General features: G+C 43.4%; 1 protein-coding gene across 1 annotated transcript in view; it reads left to right on the top strand.

The window, feature by feature from the left end:
• Positions 1–3038, top strand: part of LOC131820329 (conserved oligomeric Golgi complex subunit 2-like) — a 31553-nt gene extending 28515 nt beyond the window's left edge. Inside the window, exon 5 of the mRNA XM_059155871.1 lies at positions 2942–3038. The gene's annotated coding sequence lies outside the window, so the exon portion shown is untranslated. The remainder of the gene's footprint in view (positions 1–2941) is intronic.
• Positions 3039–19685: the final 16647 nt, after the last annotated feature.

Below are 19685 nucleotides of genomic sequence, written 5' to 3'. Positions count from 1 at the left end.
CGTCGGTGGGTTCTATGACCTCCCCGCTCCTCACCCCTCACACTGGGGCCTGCTGCACAGACAGTTTGTCATAAAAATTGATGGCGTGCAGGTGCAGGTGCCTGAGCACTGTAAGGCATGGGGGGCGGTGGGGGTGGCAGGTTTTAACTTTGGGAATTACATTTCTCTAATTGTCTCTACTAGCCCTCTCTGGACTAGACAGATTTTGGAGAGAATTGCCACAGAATTTAACCAGTTACAGTTTCATGCTGTTCAGAGCAAAGGCATGCCTCTTTGGGACAAAGTAAGACCAGCAAGTGTTGGTTTCGATTTTCAATTTGCTGTTTGCGAATTTCCTGGATGATTTTGGTTTGACCTAGCTTTGTCCCTGATAGTTGCTACTCTACAGGATTTTGAAGCTAGCTTTGAATTCTTTTTTTTTCAGTGTCTCCTGCTTGGGACCCTGCTTCCATTATGTCACACTAGATAGATTTTGTGTAAAGACACAAGCATAGTCTCCAAACTATGCAAGTAAAATTAATTCTGAATTTCATGTAACTTGACACATCATATGATGTAGTCAGAGTTCATTTATCCAAAGCCCTTGACTGGGTTTAAATGCACATTTGTCAGATTTACTCCGTAGCTTAAGAGGCAAATAACTTTTTGTCGTTCAGTAATTATCTGAACTTCACTTTGATGAAGCCGACTTACTTTCAAAGAAATCATAGGGAGGGGACGCCTCAGTGGCTCAGTCAGTTAAGCCACTGCCTCTGGCTTAGGTCATGATCCCAGGGTCCTGGGATTGAGTCCCACCTTGGGCTCCTTGCTTGGCAGGAAGCCTGCTTCTCTTTCTGCCTGTGCCTACTTGTGTGCTTGTGCTCTCTCTCGACAAATAAATAAATAAAAACCTTAAAAAAAAAAAGAAAGAAAGAAAGCAATCATGGGGAGAAGAGATTCATTGTTTTTCTCTAGGAAATGTTGGGATTTTAATCTTACATATATTCTGGTAGAATTAGAGGCTCGCTTTATATATATAACACATATGTATATAAATTATACACATATATTTGAGCTTTTAGAAACTGTGGTGCCTGGACCTTCTTTCCTGGTCTCTCTGTTCTTGCAGCATATAGCCCACATTACGGCCATGCTGCAGCAGGCCCTGGGAGGCCTGCTGCTAGAAGGGCTTCAGACTTCCAACGTGGATATCATACGGCACTGCCTCCAGACTTACGCTACAATTGACAAGACATGGGATGCAGAGGCGTTAGTTGGTCAAGTACTGGTGAAACCATACATGAATGAGGTTTGTGCCCCCATGTACCTCATTCCACAAACACAGAGCATCTAATCTGGCTTCGTTTCTTGACTGGGTGCGAGAGAGCTCAGGGCTCTTCCTTGAAGATGCTCCTAGTTCCTGCTCTTCTGGTTGTAAGAAAAGGTTGGTCCCGCTTGGTGCCCATCAGCATGGCAGGAATCAGGCATGCGCTCTAGTCTCTTCCAGTGATGCCATAACTCAGGGATCATCTTAATTTAGTAGGGGTGAGGGACTTGCCTAGGAAGAAGGTACGGATCAGAACATTTTCAGGTCAATTTCCATTTCCATAAGTTATACGTTAATGAAGTTGCCAAAAAGCGTAATCCCACCAAGGCGCCCGTGCCCACTGGAGGAGCTGGAAGACAGCTCTGTGCGCAGGGAAAGTCTGTGAGGGGAGGCGTCTTTGCAGAATTTATGTGGCCTAAGTCTTGAAGACCATAGGGGAGGTTGCCAGGCTAGGAAGGTGGGAGGGAGGGAATATTCAAAGATAAAGGGCTTTGAAGGGCGAGTTAGCAGGGTAGTACCTTAAGTCCGGAACTTGGTTACCCAGTGTTCTTGACCTATAAGGATACAGTTAAATACAGGGAGTCAGTGTATCCTGCCTCTGAGCGGCCGGAGTATGGGCTGCACCATGTGAGGCCACCAGCAATCAGCAGCTTCCAACTTAGAGAGCATCGGTTTCATCTAGTTAAGGCTGACAGAAGTCATGAAGCCAGTCTCAGCGTTTGAGGGCTTTCTTCCAGTCACCTGCCAGTGCGAGTGTTCTTTCTGTCCGGTAAGTATAAAGCTACCCACCATGACTTCAGGATGAAAGGCTTCCAGTTTTAAAACGAGACAGTATCCCAGTGATAGAAGTGAAATTGAAGGATTAATTTCAGTAATCTTCTCAGCTTCATTAAGACTACTAAAAGTAAATGATCTGTCAGTTCTTTGTATGTATCCTATTATAGTTCATAGCTCTCTCTGTGGGGGTGAAAAAGATCACATTATTCTTTGTCACTAAATGAAAACATTTTAGTTATTTAATTTACGCCCTTCTCATTGAACTGAATCTAATATGCTAAATTAAGGAAGTACTTTATGTTTCCGTGTCGTTAAATGAACTGTGGCCACGTTTGTATTTTAAGTTTGTATGCTTATCATTCACCTCCTGCAACTCAGCCTCACCAAAAAAAAAAAAATAAAATACTAAAGCAAAATAAGATGTGTTTTCTTCCATCACTTTCCATCTCAGCCCTTTCCCTGTTCTGGAGACGGTAGAGGATAAGGCCAGGGTGAAGATGGTACAGAGCTGTTGTCTGCAGATACAGTATTTCGCTTTTAAGCTCAGAAGGGAAGCAGATGAGTGTGTATGTTTTAGCTTCAGGCCAATCTCTGTCCCTCAGCCTCTGTGTCCCCCAGGGTTGGAGCAGTATTCCCAAATCCTGGGACCTAGATTTTCATGCCGTTGTTACTTACCTCCTGTTTAGAAAGCATACTGAGTGGGGAGGAGGAAGGACGAAGTGCATTTGTAAGGTTTACTCGATTTTTTCTCTGTAGTGTATAGTTCATACTTCCCTTTTAGGTGCTTTAAAAACAAACAAAAACACAAACAAACAAACAAACAAATAAATAAAAATAAAATGCTCTTCCTTCTGCTAGGTGATTGTAGAGCAGATTGTTGAGTCTCATCCGGACGGCCTGAAGATCATGTATGCTAATAAGCTCCTGGAGTTCCTTCCTCACCACTGCCGCCTTCTTTGAGGGGTCACAGGAGGAGCCATCTCAAGGTGACATAAAATGCTGTGTATGCACCTGAGCTCAGTTTAGTGACCACCTGTCACCTCCTCATGTGCCGCTGATCCCTGGCTGTCCTGTCTGACCCGGGAACGTGGGAACGTGTGCTCTTCCCTATTTGTTACCAGTGCTGTGTGGCAGGTGTCACTTGCCTGGGTTTACAGGGAAGGGAATGAAGAGTGGGGACGAATCTCAACAGTGACATTTGTGTGACTCCAGAGCCTCTGCTTTTCTCTTGTCTATACTTTCTCCTTAACCAGGTTCAAAATCAAAATTGGTTTCCTTCCATTATTGTGATGTCATCATCGGTCTAGAAATACCAATTCATTTTAATTCAACATGTTTTATACTGATGGCAATTAAAGTCATGTTCGGTTTTCCCTCCCTCTCTTATTTCATTTCCATGGCTTTCCAGTTCTGTTTCATGAATATCCCATTACCTTCCACCATCTCCGTCATCCCAGTCCAGACCTTTGTCGCCGTTTGTTTGAGGGTAGCGGGCTCTCCCCACCTGGTCTCCCAGCTCCACCTGTCCCTCTTCATTGCAGCCCTCAGCTGTCCCACCTGCCCAGAGCTCTGCAGCCTTCCTGAGTCGCTCGTGGCTTCTCATCGCCCACAGAAGAGCATCCAGTCTTCCTGGCGCAACCTGTGACCGTTGGTGCTTGAGTCCTAGTGGTTCTCCGCTGTAGAACTTTTTACTGTGGAACTTTCCCCCATACCACTATGGTTCCTGGCCAGACAGGACTGCTTGACCTTCTCTAACACACCTGGTACAGAAGATCCCTGACTTCACCTTGGTTCAGTTTATGGTTTTTTGACTTTTTATAATAGTGCAGAAGTGATATGCATTTAGTTTGGATCTTTTCCCAGGCTGGCAATCTACAGTAGGGTCCTCTTTTGTAATGCTGGGCAGGGGCAGCAAGCACAGCCCCCAGGCAAACCACGTGATCATGAGGGTCAGCAACCAACACACTTGAACCATCCTGTTCTAGCTTTCAGTGCAGTGTTCAGTAAGTTACATGAGATACCAGACACTTTATTGTGAAATAGGCTTTGTGTTAGAGAATTTTGCCCAACTGTGCAATACTGTAAGTGTTCTCAAGACATTTAAGTTTGGCGGGGCTAAGCTCTGATGTTCAGTCGCTTAGGTGTTTTCCATGCATTTTCAACTAAAGAGATTTCCAGCTGAACAATGGGTTTATTAGAAGCCGAGGCCGTCATAAGCCGAGGAACATCTGTCTATACTGTGCGCCTCTGTGTTTTCCTTCATTGCTTCCTGTCTCATATCCCTTTGTCTTTCTGTTGATCTGTCACTCCACATGAAGCTCCAGTCAAATACAACTTTTTTTTAAGGTTATTTATTTATTTACTTATTAGAGAAAGCATAAGCAGAGGGGGAGACAAAGAGTGAAGCAGGTTCCCCACTGAGCAGGGAGTCCGATGTGGGACTCAATCCCAGGACCCTGAGCCACTCAAGCGCCCCCAGGCTATGGTTATTTCAAGAAAAAGTCCTATTTGTGAATTCTTCATCTAGTGAAGATGAATTAAAATCAGAAAGTCAACTCTGCCACCTTTAAAAACCCAGGAACAGAAAAAAATTCCACGAGCAGGTATAACCCTATCCACAATAAATCACTTTCAATCCAGTCCTGAAAACTAATACAGAGTAGGAAGAAAGCATTACAGAAAAATTTTGTTTTCATTAATCAAGCTGGAAAATAATGGGCCTTACACGAATGCCCTTTAGGAAGACAGTTCTTATAGTTTTATGTTGATGGAAACTAACATTACATTCGAAATGCATGTTAAAACCATGACTGTATATTAACTACCACTTTCAGTCATCAGAAGATGAAAAATGGTCAAGAGTCACCCAAACTGAATCCTGGTTCCTCCTGGAAAATGTGTTCCTAAATATTTTCCCCCTGAACTACTGTGCTCTTTCTGTATCTTACACAGCAGACACTGCGATGCACAAACACATCCAGAAGGCCTTTGAGGGCTGACAGCCTGCTGGAACAATGAGGAATTCACCCGGGTTTCTGCCTTTCTGCCGAGCCCAGAAAGTTCTGGGTAACCCAGGTGACGTGTCATGAGAATACAAGTGTAGCTCACACCATACGTATTATCTCCTCAGGGTAGACACCAAAATTCATGTTCGTATATGAAAATCCAAGATGCGTACAGAAATCAAGAGTGATTCTGTCATCTTGAAAGAAAAACACACTGTTGCGCTGCCACATGCCTCGTTTCTCTTCAATTGACTGCAGGAAGTAGTGATTGCAGTCAGAAATCTCAGAAAGAAAAATTAGAGTAAGGGCAACACCTGAAGTTTATTCCTGAAAATACTTGGAGAACGACTGTGACCAATAAACCAGGGCTTAGTTCATGAGAGTATGTCAATGAGCTTATACCATCCCATGTCCTGGTCAAACCCTCATGTCTGGGAGAAGGAGGGACGTCTTCATCTTCCAGAGCTACTATTAGGGGAAAAAGGTGGAGACAATACTGACTGAGTCCCTCCTTCAGAAGGAGAGCCAAAAACACCTTGCCCCTCCATAATCCCAAATGAAAATAAACATCTCGGGGCGCCTGGGTGGGTTAAGCTTCTGCCTTTGGCTGGGATCGAGCCCCACGTCAGGCTCTTTGCTCAGCAGGGAGCCCACTTCCCTCCTTCTCTCTCTGCCTGCCTCTCTGCCTACTTGTGATCTCTGTCTGTCAAATAAATAAAATAAATAAAATCTTTAAAAAAGAAAAGAAAAGAAACATCTCATTTTACTAGTGTGCAGCAATGACTATGCAGGAGAAATTATTATTATTTTATTATTAGATGATATATTATTATTATTATTATTATTATTGTACTATATTGTTAACCTTTTGAATTCGGACACCTAAAATTTTTAATAAAATATGAAGGCGTTTTTTTTTTTTAAGATTTTATTTATTTGAAAGACAGAGATCACAAGTATGCAGAGAGGCAGGCAGAGAGAGGGGGAAGCAGGCTTCCCACTGATCAGAGAATCTGATGCGGGGCTTGATCCCAGGACCCTGGGATCATGACCTGGGCTGAAGGCAAGAGGCTTTAGCACACTGAGCCACCCAGGCACCCCATGAAGGCTTTTTTTTTTTTTTTTTTAAGATTTTACCTATTTATTTGACAGAGAGATCACAAGTAGGCAGAGAGGCAGGCAGAGAGAGAGAGAGGAGGAAACAGGCTCCCCGCTGAGCAGAGAGCCCGACGTGGGACTCGATCCCAGGACCCTGAGATCATGACCTGAGCCTAAGGCAGCGGCTTAACACACTGAGCCACCCAGGCGCCCCATGAAGGCTTTTTTTAAAGAACAAAAACTTCAGACTATATCTTTATCCTATAAGTTCCCACTACAACTGGCTTCTGTGTTGGCCAACATTTAGCCATTCAGATAAAGTCCGTATTTAGTGCTTCGTGTGTATGCATGTGTAAAATAAGAGGACAGTCATAAATCTTTAAGATTGTGTATAATAACCGTGAAATAAGGATTCTTGATACACAAGGTCTCGTCTGGGGAAAACAGCTGGAGAACAGTATGCAGTTTTCAAATGACGGAGGGGAAATACGCATTCAGTTATGAGAAAGGGAAGGAGAACAAGACCAAATATTAATAAAAGGGAAAAAAGGTTTTTCTGCCATCTTTCCGTGCCGCAGTAACAGTGTGAACAAATGTCCCACAGATGCCCTCAAGAACATTAACACTGCTGAAAGGGGGGGCGAAGGCCAGGTTCTTAGGAGGCCATGCACCAAAGTCATCGTCCCGTTTCCTCACTGTGATGACGAAGCATGAGTACATTGGCAAATTTGAAATTATTGATGACCATAGAGCTGGGAAAACTGCTGTGAACCTCTCGGGCAAGTTAAACAAGTGTGGCATGACCAGCCCTAGACTTGTATAACTGAAAGATCTAGAAAAGTGGCAGAATATTTCCATCACCTCAGTTTGGTTTCACTGCATGGAAAAATTCTTCTGGCATCATGCACCATGAAGAAGGAAGAATCCAGGCAGGAGGGAAAATCCTGGGATTCCTTTTTCCTAGAAATATAATATACATGGCACGTGAAAAAAAAGGAAAATAAATTACAGTCAACTAATGTTTGACAAGGGTGCCAAACAATTCAATGGGGGTAAGAACAGTATTTTACTCCCAAGCAGCCACATGCAAATAATGAAACAGGAGTCCTGCCTCATACCATACAGAGAAAATAACCCAAAATGCATCAAAGACATAAATGTAAGCATTAAAATGATAAAGTTCGGGATGCCTGGGTAGCTCAGTTGGTTGGACGGCTGCCTTCTGCTCAGGTCATGATCCCGGAGTTCCCGGATCGAGTCCTGCATCAGGCTCCAAGCTCCACAGGGAGTCTGCTTCTCCCTCTGACCTTCTCCTCGCTCATGCTCTCTCTCATTGTCTCTTTCTCAAATAAATAAAATCTTTTAAAAAATAAAAATAAAGTAAAATGATAACGTTTTCAGAAGAAAACACAAAGGTAAATGTTAGTGGTCTTGAATCTAACAACGGCTCCTCAGCCAAACACCAAAGTCAAGCAACTTAAAAAAAATAATAAACAAATAAATGGGACTCAACCAAAATATCCCAGTTTTGTGCTTCCAAGGACCCCATTGACAAAGTCAAAAGACAAGCCACTAAATGGGAGAAAATATTTACAGGTCATATATAAGGAACATGCATTCAGACTGTGTGAAGAATTCTTACAACTCAAATAAAAAGATAACCAAGTTAAGAAATGAGCATAGAGGGGCGCCTGGGTGGCTCAGAGGGTTAAGCTGCTGCCTTCGGCTCAGGTCATGAACTCGGAGTCCTGGGATCAATCCGCGTATCAGGCTCTCTGCTCAGCAGGGAGCCTGCTTCTTTCTCTCTGCCTGCCTCTCTGCCTGCTTGTGATCTCTCTCAATAAATCTCTCTCAAATAAATAAATAAAATCTTTTTAAAAAATGAGCAAAGAACTTGAATATACATTTCTCCAATATTCAAATGTATACATTAATATATAAATGTATATATAAATATATTTTACATTATCATATATTTATATAAACATATTTATGTAAATATATTTACATTCTTAAATATGTATTTAAATATAAATAAAATATGAAATATATGTATTTAAAGATACATATAAGGTATATATAAAATATATGGGACAATAAGCACGTGAAAATATGCTCAACATCACTAATCATTCGGGAAATGCAAATCAAAACCATGGTGAGATACCACCTCCCACCCTCGTGGATGGCTACTATCAAAAAACCCAAAAGCAGCTGTTGGAAGGATGTGAAGAGCTGGAACCTGTAAATTGCTGGTGGGCTTGGAAAATAGCGCAGCCACATTAGAAATGGTTTAGTAGCTCCTCAAAATGCAGAACACAGAGTTGCCATATGACACACCAATATCACTCCTGTGTATAGAGCCAAGAAAAAAACTATGCCCACACAAAAACTTGTGCATGAAGGTTTAGGGTTTATTCATAATAGCGAAAAGGTGAGAACAACCCAGATGTTCATCAACTGATGAAGAGATAAATAAAATGTGATCCACCCAGCCAGTGGAATATTATTCAGCCTTGAAAAGGAATAGAATTTTTCTATGTGCCACGACACAGAGGAGCCTTGAAAACATTCTGCTGATTGAGAGAAGTCAGTCACAGAAGACCATATACTGCATAATTTGATTTATATGGAATTTCCAGAATAGCTAAATCTACAGAGACCGAAAGTAGATTAGCAGTTGCCTAAGACTGGTGGTGATGGCTAAAGTTTTCTTTTGAGGATGATGAAAATGTGTAGGTAGTTCAGTATAGTATAGTTAACTATAGTGAAAGCCATTAAATTGTCCACATTAGATGGTGAGTGGTATGGCCTGTGAATTATATCTCAATTAAGCTGTCATCGAAAAATGCAAAGAACTTCTATATTTATCAAGTAGAAAAAGAATGAACTTGATTAAAAACATCAAAAATGGGGAAAATAAAAACAAACAAAGTAAGATGGAAGGAATAAAATCATGACTGTTTATCATTAATTTAAATGTGTACAGACTGACTTTTTCTATTAAAGCACCTATCAGGGGGTTACAGATCCACGCTGTTCAAGAAACATACTTAAAATGCAAAAGGGATTGAGAATGTATCAGGTGAGGAGATACCATGCAAAAGAGAAAGCCGGAATGGCAAAATTCATCGCAGACAAGTTGGGTCTAAAGTTATAGGTACTAAGATGAAGAGGGACATTTTTAAAGGCAGAGTTTGGAAAGAAGATGTAAAAGGTATAAGCAGGTATACATCTAACATCATAATACCTAAAGACTCTAAAAATGCAATAACAAGGTAAAATTTTAGCTTTTCAAATGGGAGTATCTACTAGAAGGAGGGAAAAACAAGGACACACAGAAAATAGACATCCTGGGGCGCCTGGGTGGCTCAGTGGGTTAAAGCCTCTGCCTTCAGCTCAGGTCATAATCCCAGGGTCCTAGGATCGAGCCCCACATCAGGCTCTCTGCTCCGCGGGGAGCCTGCTTCCTCCTCTCGCTCACTCTCTGCCTGCCTCTCTGCCTACTTGTGATCTCTGTCTGTCAAATAAATAAATAAAATCTTAAAAAAAAAAAAGAAAATAGACATCCTTATTTCCCTCGGAAAACATTTCTTTCTTACACCTAAGGAAAGCCATATTTGTAAAGATTAATTGCATACTAGGCAACAAAGGAAACCTTTATAAGCCTTCCAAATTAAAGATTTAAAGAACAGTTCTTTGATCACAATCCAGTAGAATCAGAATTAGATAACCTGGTAACAAAAAATTGAAACTACATACAAGTTAAGAAATACAGTCTTCAGTCAAAGAAGAAATCATAAGACAACTGAAGAAAATCTTGAAAGCAATGGAAAGGAGACTATTTCATACCAAAACTTACAGAAGACACCAGAAGTTATACTCTAAGGAGACTTTAGTGTCAAATGTCTTCAATTTCAAACATTTTTTTGAATAAAAGAAACTACTCATTTAAACCCATCAGAAAAGGGCAGCTCAATCAAAAGAAAGGAAGTAGTTATAATAAAGATAAATTTTTAAACTAATAAAAAATATGAGGGGCAAATAAACTCAAAATTGTTTCTATGAAAGACTAATGAAATAATAATAAAAAAAAACTTCACAGGCCCTATGAAGGATAAGAGAGGGGGAAGATGGGGTGCGGGAGGAGGTGGGGAGAGAGGGAAGGGGGATGGGGAAAGGGGGGTTTCAGGGAGGAGGGGACAGAGAGAGGGAGAGAGTTGCAAAACAGATAAGGGTTGGGAACAGAGATATAAAAGCAAATGCATAATATAAAAGAATCACTAAACTGCAAGGCACTTTATACTAATCAATTTGATAACCTAGAAGAAACGATGATTTCCTAGGCAAACAAAATCATCCAAATGATTCAAGAATGGAAAATTCAGAAGATGAGTTCCAAGATCAGACAGGTTTGCAGCTGGATAACTGTCATTCTACTGTTAAATGGCAACAGGCAATTAAACAATAATAAGCCAATTCACTTGATGAAGCTGAGCACAATTTTAATACCCAAACCTGAGAGGGAGGAACGGGGAAGCTATTAACAAATCTGGCTTAGGACAGATTAGTTAACAGAAACTGAACTAATGTTAGCAAATAACAGAAGTCAGGCATCTATCAAAGGACTATATCCTGAGACCAACTTGGATTCATTCCAGGAAAATAAAGGGAGCTCAAGACCAGAAAATCAATAAGATTTACCTCATCACTAAATTAACTGTGAAAAAACTCTTAAGACCATAGCAATAAATGCATTTGATAAAAAAAAAAAATCACCTGATAAAAGGTGAGCAGCCATTCTTTATAAAAATGAAGATAAAAACAGAAGGACGTTATGCAGGAGGGATTATTAAACGGGAAGCACTAGATCAAGAGGTAGATAAAATGAGCCCATATTTGTCAAACAGTGATAGAGCCCCATGCGTGTGTGGATAGAGGCGAATGAGCTCATGGATGAGCACCAGGGACAAAGGCAGCGGTGAGGAGAGGAGAGTCTTAAAAACAGGGAAGAAGGTAAAAGGAGGATTGCAGTTAAAAATTGTGCATGATACAAACACATGCAAATAAGACCGGATATTTTCCCGTATATAGTTTTTTAAAACCCTGCACACATTACTGGAACTACCAACTCTTGCTTTCAGCTCCGCAGCCCTTGCGTGCTTTTCCAGTACCAGGATGCAGGGGTAGATCCTCCGTTGGTGACATCCTATGTCATTGTACTCCTAAAGGGACAGGTGAAACAGCGCAGGGGCTGGAGGTCGGAAATCAGGCATCGCTGCGCCCACCCCAGCTCCCTGCTCGCCCAGCCCCCACTCTGAAGCAGCGGGCACTTGGAGCTGTTAAGAAGCAGGGATCTGAGCAGTTCTCTGGTTTCCTCTGGAGCCATCTGCATCCATCATATTTCCCACAGCTCTCCCCGAGTGTTGGTTCTGGCTCCCCCCGAGTGTTCCCTTAACTCCTAGCACACCCTTCTTATGAGAGCACCTAGTACTCCCCGTCACAGTGCTCTGTCTGTCACATGCATCCATTGATCGACTTTGTGCTGGTTGAGGGCTGGAGCCCCCTCCTGTTAACTCCTCAAGTCCGTTTCTAATGCAGCAGCACCTGGCACTTAAGCACCCTGTCAGTACATGCCAAATGAATAAAATGTACTCAAAACATAGTATGAAGTCTGCGTTTTGAAACTCCTTTTTGGAGCCATTTGCTATCATTTTCCCAGGCAATTTAAAAAATTTCCAGCCTTGCTGCCAATAACCTGAAGGAGTAAAGGAATGCCGGCGTGCCCCATGGGACATGTCACTCTGGATGGTCCTTCGGCAGCAGGGACTTTGATCGCGCTCTTCCAAACCCAGCAGGATGGTGGAATGGGTACGTGGCTGAGTGCCTCCTGGGTCTGACCCTGTGTGACGCCACCCGGTGCCTGCAGCTGCCCTCTGGAAGATGTTGCTTTTGCGGCAGAGCCGGAGGACACCAAGCATGTGTCTGTCTCCAAAGTCCTGGGCACCACATCACAATGCCTTCCTGAGAAGCAGAATCAAGGACAGTTGCTGATCTTCATTCCTTCCTACCAAAGGTATCTCATACACCATCTTTGGAAGTTGGAGCCAGGGGGCGCCTAGGTGGCTCAGTCGGTTAAGTGTCTGCCTTCAGCTCAGGTCATGATCCCAGGGTTCTGGGATGGAGTCCCACACATTTGCCTCCCTGCTCAGCGGGGAGCCTGCTTCTCCTTCTCCCTCTGCCATTCCCCCCACTTGTGCTTTCTGGCTCTCTGTGTGTCAAATAAGTGAATAAAATCTTTTTAAAAAGCTTGGGCCATATTCTTTAGCCATTCTACTTTCCCTGGGGTAATTTGCCACCTCCCTGAATTTACCTGCATCTTTCCCAAAATCTACTTATCTTCCAGCCTTCTTGACCATAATGAGTCTATAAATTTTCAATAGACAGTGTGAACTTACACTTGCTAATATTTGCATAACATGCACCTCTTTCGATCTCAAAGAAAAGCTTCGCACCGCAATGGTCTCTAATCTCCAATTAGGTTCTGTTCCGGGATCCCACTGGAATTCTATGCGCCTGTCCCCTAAGATGCCATAAATTGTGGTCCAGTTTCCCAGCCAGCCAAGGAAAGCACATGGGAAATCTTGCTGAAGTATGAGTAAGAGCCAACAAAAGGGAACATATTTATCTGCCTCGAATGCTGGGACCTGAGGAAAGCAAGTTTCATTACAGACAAATCAGGAAGGAGGTGCAGATTGCTTTTTATGTCACTCTGGAGTGGAGGTCTGCCATTTATCATTAAGGCCATTTCCTGCAATGCACTCACCAAAGTGATACTCACTTCGGAGTGGACAAAACTTAGGAAATGGCCAAGGGGAGCTCTGCTTACACTTTACACTCTCAGCATTTATTTGTATTAATTTCTTTAGAGGGCAGTATAGAGACATGAGATCACATTGAAAAAGCAAAGCTTGTCATCCTGTGGCCTTGGGTCAAGAATAGAGATAGTGCTGCTCATGTCAGTTTCAACCTCCAGTGGCCAAGGGTTTGATCTGATGCTCTTTCAAGTTTTGCCCATAGCCTTTCTCAAGCTCAATGGCCAATAATCCCACAGGAGGAGATTTTAGGGCCCTCTCAAACTTCTGTTTTGCTATCTCTCCCCAGCCTGCTTCCTCTGCAAAAGTCACCACTTTGCCTGTGCATCTACCACCTCTTAGAGCTTTTGGAATCAGCCACGAATTGCAGTGCTGATTCCTTCCATGACCACATATTGTTTACAGGAAAACTCTTCTTCGTTATGCCTTGCCAGTCAGAGTGACGGTTTCATCCGCAACCTGGACCAGGTTCGGGAATGTTCTACACATAAATGTGAGCAAATGTCTTCTGTATTGAGAGACATGTACATTCTGTAAATGCACTCTATAGAAAAACCAATACATAGGGTACAGTTATGTCCTGACCCAGCTGGAAGGAGGCACTTCATTTCCATCTTTCAGAAAATTGGTGTAACACATTGATTTTCATAACAAAGAAAGCAGTTTTGTGTCTTCTACCAAAAGACTGTCATAGTAAGCAATAAATTGCCTCTTTGGAGTGAACAAATTAATAAGATATTTTCTAAATTTCAAAATAACAAAGACAGAACGATGTCTGTAATGCTAAGTGCATCCCCTTAGTTGCAGGACATTGTGTCATGGACCACCTGAGCAATGACACATGGCGGCTGGTAGTCTGATTCACCTGGCAACCTGTTAAAAGAAAGTCTTGCACATGACAAGCTTTCAATAAGACACTGACAAGATGGCCAGGAAGCCAGCCTTAGCTGGCTTTTTCAGGTGTCCAGACATCTAGTCAACCTACCTCACCAACTCATCACCATGCTTACTGGAGTAAACCCAATCTCTTCCTTCCCCCCTGGAGATGGGAGAAGAGCCACTCACACGTTTGTATGGAATTCTCATTCCCCCTCGCTCTTTCCCCACATGGCGCTGTCCGCGAAATAAATAAACAAATCTTTATGTCACCCGGAAGTTCCTGGGTCAAATTACACAACTCGGACAATTTTGGGTCACTACAGCCTTTTGTTTTTCTCTCCACCTTAAGCCTTCTGGGTGACCAACAGCTATCTAAAACTCATGTTGCTGCCATATGCTGTTGTTCTGCTTCATCTTCCCAGTAAAGTTCAGTATTTTTCCCTAAAGTTTGGTTTATCAGTATCTCCAGCGTCTATCTCCAGCTAGGGTCACGATCCCAGGTCCTGGGATCAAGTCCCACTCTGGACTTCCTGCTCTGCGGGAAGCCTGCTTCTGCCTCTGCCTCCCATCTCTTATGAATAAAAAAAGAAAATCTTTTAAAAAATTTTAAAAAAACATTTCTATCTTCCCACTTTTAAAGATTAATTCTAGGAATTATTGCTATAATTCCAAGTGTCCTATTTCTTTCTTAAAAAGTCTACTCCAGGGTACCTGGGTGTCTCAGTTGATTAAATGTCTGACTCAAAATTTTGGCTCAAGTCATGATCTCAGGGTCATGGGATTGAGCCCTAGTGAGGCCTCTGTGCTCAATGGGGAGTCTGCTTCTCTCCTTTTCCCTTTGCCCCACCCCCCTACTCACATGTGCACACACGTGCTGTCTCTCTCTCTCTCAATAAATAAACAAACAAATCTTTAAAAAGTCTTCTCCAAAGGGAGTTTGAGAAATAGTCCAGTAAGGGGCTGGAAGAAAATATTATGTTTTATTCATATTTCATGTCATCCATTTAACTGTTTAGCTTTTGCATGTCATTTATAATGTGCATAATAATTTAGTAGAGTCTATAATTTATCAAAAATTTGCTTAAATTGGTGGTATGTACGCAAATATTTTTGTATGTATGTATGTATTTACGTATTTATTTTTGTGAAAGAGAGGTGCACAGTAATAAAAGGAGATCACTGCTCCAGGGACCCAGATATTTCCCCATGTCCTGTTTCCTCCCATTCCCTCTGGGCTTCATTAGACCCCCTTAACACCAATCTTGTCCCTAAACACGTCCTCTGCAGCACCAAGTTCGAATGCTTAACTCGGGCCATCACTGCAGGCTGTACCTGGATGACCCTAGGGAAAAGGGTGGTGGGTCTCATGGGTTAGCTGTGTCACCTCCATGAACAGTCCTTTGTTCTGAACAGCTAGTGCAGCCCACGTTTGCAATCACAGGCTCTGGCAACAGAGTGGGCGTAGATCCCATCTGGCCCCTCAGTAGCAATATGGCTTTGGGAAAGTTGTGTCATTTCTGGCCCAGACTTAAGGCTCATCCATAACGTGGAGGAGAAGACAGTGTGACCCTCAGTGGGCTGTTGAAAGGATCACGAGATGGTTCGACTCAGATGCTCCGAGGTACCCAGCACACAGTAGGCCCATAGTAGAACAAAAAGTTGTTCTATTGATCTTATAGTTACTATTACTCATACTAACAAAACTGATCATTTGAGATGATTTTCAAGTGAAGTGTCTTTGCCTGGATTTCTAAGATTAACCTACTTCAAAATGAATTCTGCTCTACTGTGAAAAACGAGCTAACCAGCAGGTTTCTTCTGCATCTTTTCTGAACTTTTTAGGATCCTCTCTAGAGAAAGGTTCTAAAGGAAGGCAAAGTGCAGGAATACTCTTGCTTCAAAGGATGTGTAGGAAATGATTAATTTTGCCAAAAAACAGTGCCTTGAACATAAAAGATGTTTGACGAAGCTCACTGTAGACAGTGTATCCCTCCAGGATTCATAAGTTGAAAACTCAATGTCCAAAGGGACATAACTAGGAGATGGGGTCCTTGGGAGATGTTTAGGTCATGAGGGTGGAGTCCTCATGGGCGAGATTAGTGTCTCCATAAGAGAGACCCCACAGAGATCCCTCGCCTCCTCCACCTTGGAGGTTATAGGGAGAAGATGGTCATCTGTGACCCAGGAAGTGGGCACTTGAACAGACACGGAATCTTCCAGGGTCTTGATCGTAGACTTCCCAGCTTCCAGAACTGAGAGAAATAAGTATGTCTTTAAAGCACCTAGTTTATGGTGCTCTTGTTACATCAGCCCAAACTAAGATAAAGCTTGCCTCTTATACTGAAAAATAACACAAATGTTAACAACAATTAAAAAAAGGAACAATGTGGCCAATGACATGTAATGAACATCATCTCTCCTCTACAGAGCCAAGAGCTTAATTAGTTTCAGGCAACTCAGTAGAGTATGATTAAACCAAAGAGCAGCAAGATGTCTAAATGCTCAAGTCCTCTGCCTCCTACTTTTCTGTCAAAACAAAAGAAAAGCCCTAGGCTGGTTTTGGTTGCCACCAAGCACAAAACAGCCAAATTCCAAATTAGAAAGCTCTGGGGTTTAATTGTGGGTGTATGGAATTACATAGAAGCTCTCTTTGATCATTCCAAAGGATGTTACCCTCAAAGGTTACAAATACATCTCAGCCTACCAACCATCTCAGGCCTACCACAAGAATTATATATATATATACACTTTTAGCATTTTAAAATGTGTCTAAATTTCAGTTTCGGATCCAGTTTTGACTATTGTTATGGGCTTAGTTGGATGCCCCCAGATTCCTACATTGATGTCCTAACACCCAGCATCTCAGAATGTGGCAGTATTCAGAGACAGGATTTTTAAAGAGGTGGTAAAGGGAAAATGAGCTCACTGGGGGTGGGCATCAAGCCAACAGGACTGTTGTGCTTACAGGAAGAAGCGATTAGGACACAGACAGTACAGACTGAAGGACAATCATTTGAAGACAGAGTGGAGAACACAGCTATCTGCAAGCCAAGGAGAGACGTTTGAGGAATCGAACCCTACTGCCACCTTGATCTTGGACTTCCAGCGCCCAGAACCATGAGAAAATAAATTGCATGTTGCCTAAGCCACCCGGCTGTTGATATTTTGTTTATGACAGCCCATGACTCAGAAATTTGAGGACCTCCCCCCCCCCAGACTTTATCCTGAAGTTCTGTTTCAGCTTCAGGGGCTTGTGTAATACTACTGTATCAAGGAGGGAGGCTCCTGCCATTCCCTGCACTGGGTCATTGAGACACTGCACAGCTGTCCCCAGGGCTGGCTACATAATTTACAAGCCCCATGCAAAATGAAGATATAGGGCCCTTTGGGCAAAAACAGGGAGGAAGTGTTTGTTAAAGGTACTAAAATAGAAAGCTCATTTCCTCCATGGTCTGTCTTCTGAAGGGGCATGGATGCTGTTTTCTATTTGCATTTAATGTCATTCCAAGCAAATAAAATTTTTAAAATGTGATTATGGGCATGATTCTTGCCATTCATCTTCGCAGGGTGCAATGTCAGTGTTAAATAATTCACGCAGGGATTCCACAGCTGGGGCACACCCACGTGCCCTCTTATCAGAACCGTGGAAATCCTGAACAAGACCAGCTCTGCCATCTTTACCTCACCTGGGGACTCACACATGTTCCACCGACCCTGCCTCCCTCGGCTTCCTGATGAGTAAGGAACTTGACAGGATCAGGAGCTGGGGGCTGCCTTTCTTTCCCTTCCCTCCTAAGTCACCACTTCCAAGGCTTGGATAACACAGGGAGTTGACATGAGTGAGAAAGGACAAGACAGGGTTCTGGGCTGCTCACAAGAGGCCACCGCCTCCTGCCGGTGCTCAGAGCAAGCTCTGGTCTGTAGGGAAGGCGAGCTCCGGTTGACTCGGTCATAGACGTCACGTGGTCAGTGAGTCTCGTTGACCACCACTCACGAGGTGTCCATTTCCATGCTGTGCTCACTGGGCAGGGCGAGCAGTACATGCAAATGAGGAGGCAAGGAATGGTGGATACCCACAGTGGGCTGCCCCTCCGCTATGTACGTGCTCCACTGTCCCACCTGTTATGCCCCAATAATGGGTCCATGATTAAAAGAGCGAGACTGATATAAAGCAAAGGTCAAACAAAGCTTTATTTCACACCAAGCATCAAGAATCAAACTGACCAGCCAGGGCCGCTTTTCTTACAGAGAAGTCAACCCCACTCTCCTTTATGGACTAGCATTTAAGGACATAGGCCATGTGGTTGGGCCTGGTCATGCACAGGTGGCCAATGAAATTGTAACACACAGAGAAAGCTGCACAGTGATGCTAGGTGAACAATTGAATTACAACTTATCTTTTAGTAGATATTTGACCTAGCCTATCACCTTGGATAGGATTGGCGCCCCAAACCCTAACACAAGCCCTGACCCTGACTCTGACCCTGACCCTGACTGTGATCCTTACCTGAACCCAAAACAAAACCTAAGCCTGGCAAGGACCCTGATGTGGACCCTGAACCTAAACTTAACTCTGACATTGCCGTAAATATGACTAATACCTAACCATGACCCAGACCCTGACCCTAATCCTAACCCTGATGCTGTTCTAACACTGACCCTAACACTAACACTGACACTGAATGTGAGCCAGAACCTAACTCTAACCCTAAACGTAACCCAGAACCTGACACTAACACGGGCCCTGACCCGAAACCTAACGCTGAACCTAACCCTAAAACTAACCCCTAACATTATCCCTGACACTGACCCTAACCAGGTCTAATCCTAACCCTCAACCTACTTCTAACCCTAACCCTAACCCCACTTTAACAATTATCCTGACCCTCTCCCTGACCCTGATCATAACCCAAACTCTGAACTTTGCCTACGTCAGAACTTAACCATAAAACTGACCCTGGCCTTGACCTTAACACTGACCCTAACCCTGACTGTAAACCTAACTCTGACCCAATCCGTGATCCTGAACACATTAGTAACCCTAAAGCTAACCCTGATCTTGAACCTACTCATAAAACAGAACCTAAACATAAAGCTGACCTTACCATAACCATGAACCTAACCCTGACCCTGACACTAACCCTGACACTAAACCTGTCCCAAACCGAACCCTGAACTGACATGACCTTGCCCCAAACCAAAACTTGAACCTGACCCTAAAACTGACCATGACCCTGACCCTGACCCTAAACCTAACCATCAGCCTAACACTGACCCTGAGCGTGACTCTGACCGTAACGCTAACCCTGAACCTACTGTGATCCTGACCCTAAACCTAACCATGAACCTAACGCTAACCCTGACCCCACCCTAAACCTTATGCTAACCCTGACCCCAAAGACGTCTAACCCTAACCCTGACCCTAAGACATTCTTAAGCCTAACCCTAACACTAACCTGGTCTAAACCCAGCTCTGTTCCCTCCAGCGGGGACAACAGCTGCAGCCAGGCCTCCCAGGGGCTGGAGGGAGGCTGTATGGGGGTCACTGGATGGGCACTGCATTGAGTGGAGGGTGAGCCTTGAGCAGCTTGGGGACCGGCGGCTCAGGGAGCTCCGGTGGAGCAGGAAGTTCGGTAAGGAGCCCCCAGGCAGTGGTGACCTCACTTCATTAACGACAGAGCCCAACTGAATTGGAACCCACGTATCCAGGCACCCCATTACAGAGAAAACCGCCATGCCCAACGC

Source organism: Mustela lutreola, chromosome 18 (genome assembly GCF_030435805.1).
Source record: "Mustela lutreola isolate mMusLut2 chromosome 18, mMusLut2.pri, whole genome shotgun sequence".
Lineage (NCBI taxonomy): Eukaryota > Metazoa > Chordata > Mammalia > Carnivora > Mustelidae > Mustela > Mustela lutreola.
This window is presented reverse-complemented; position numbering and strand designations above follow the sequence as displayed.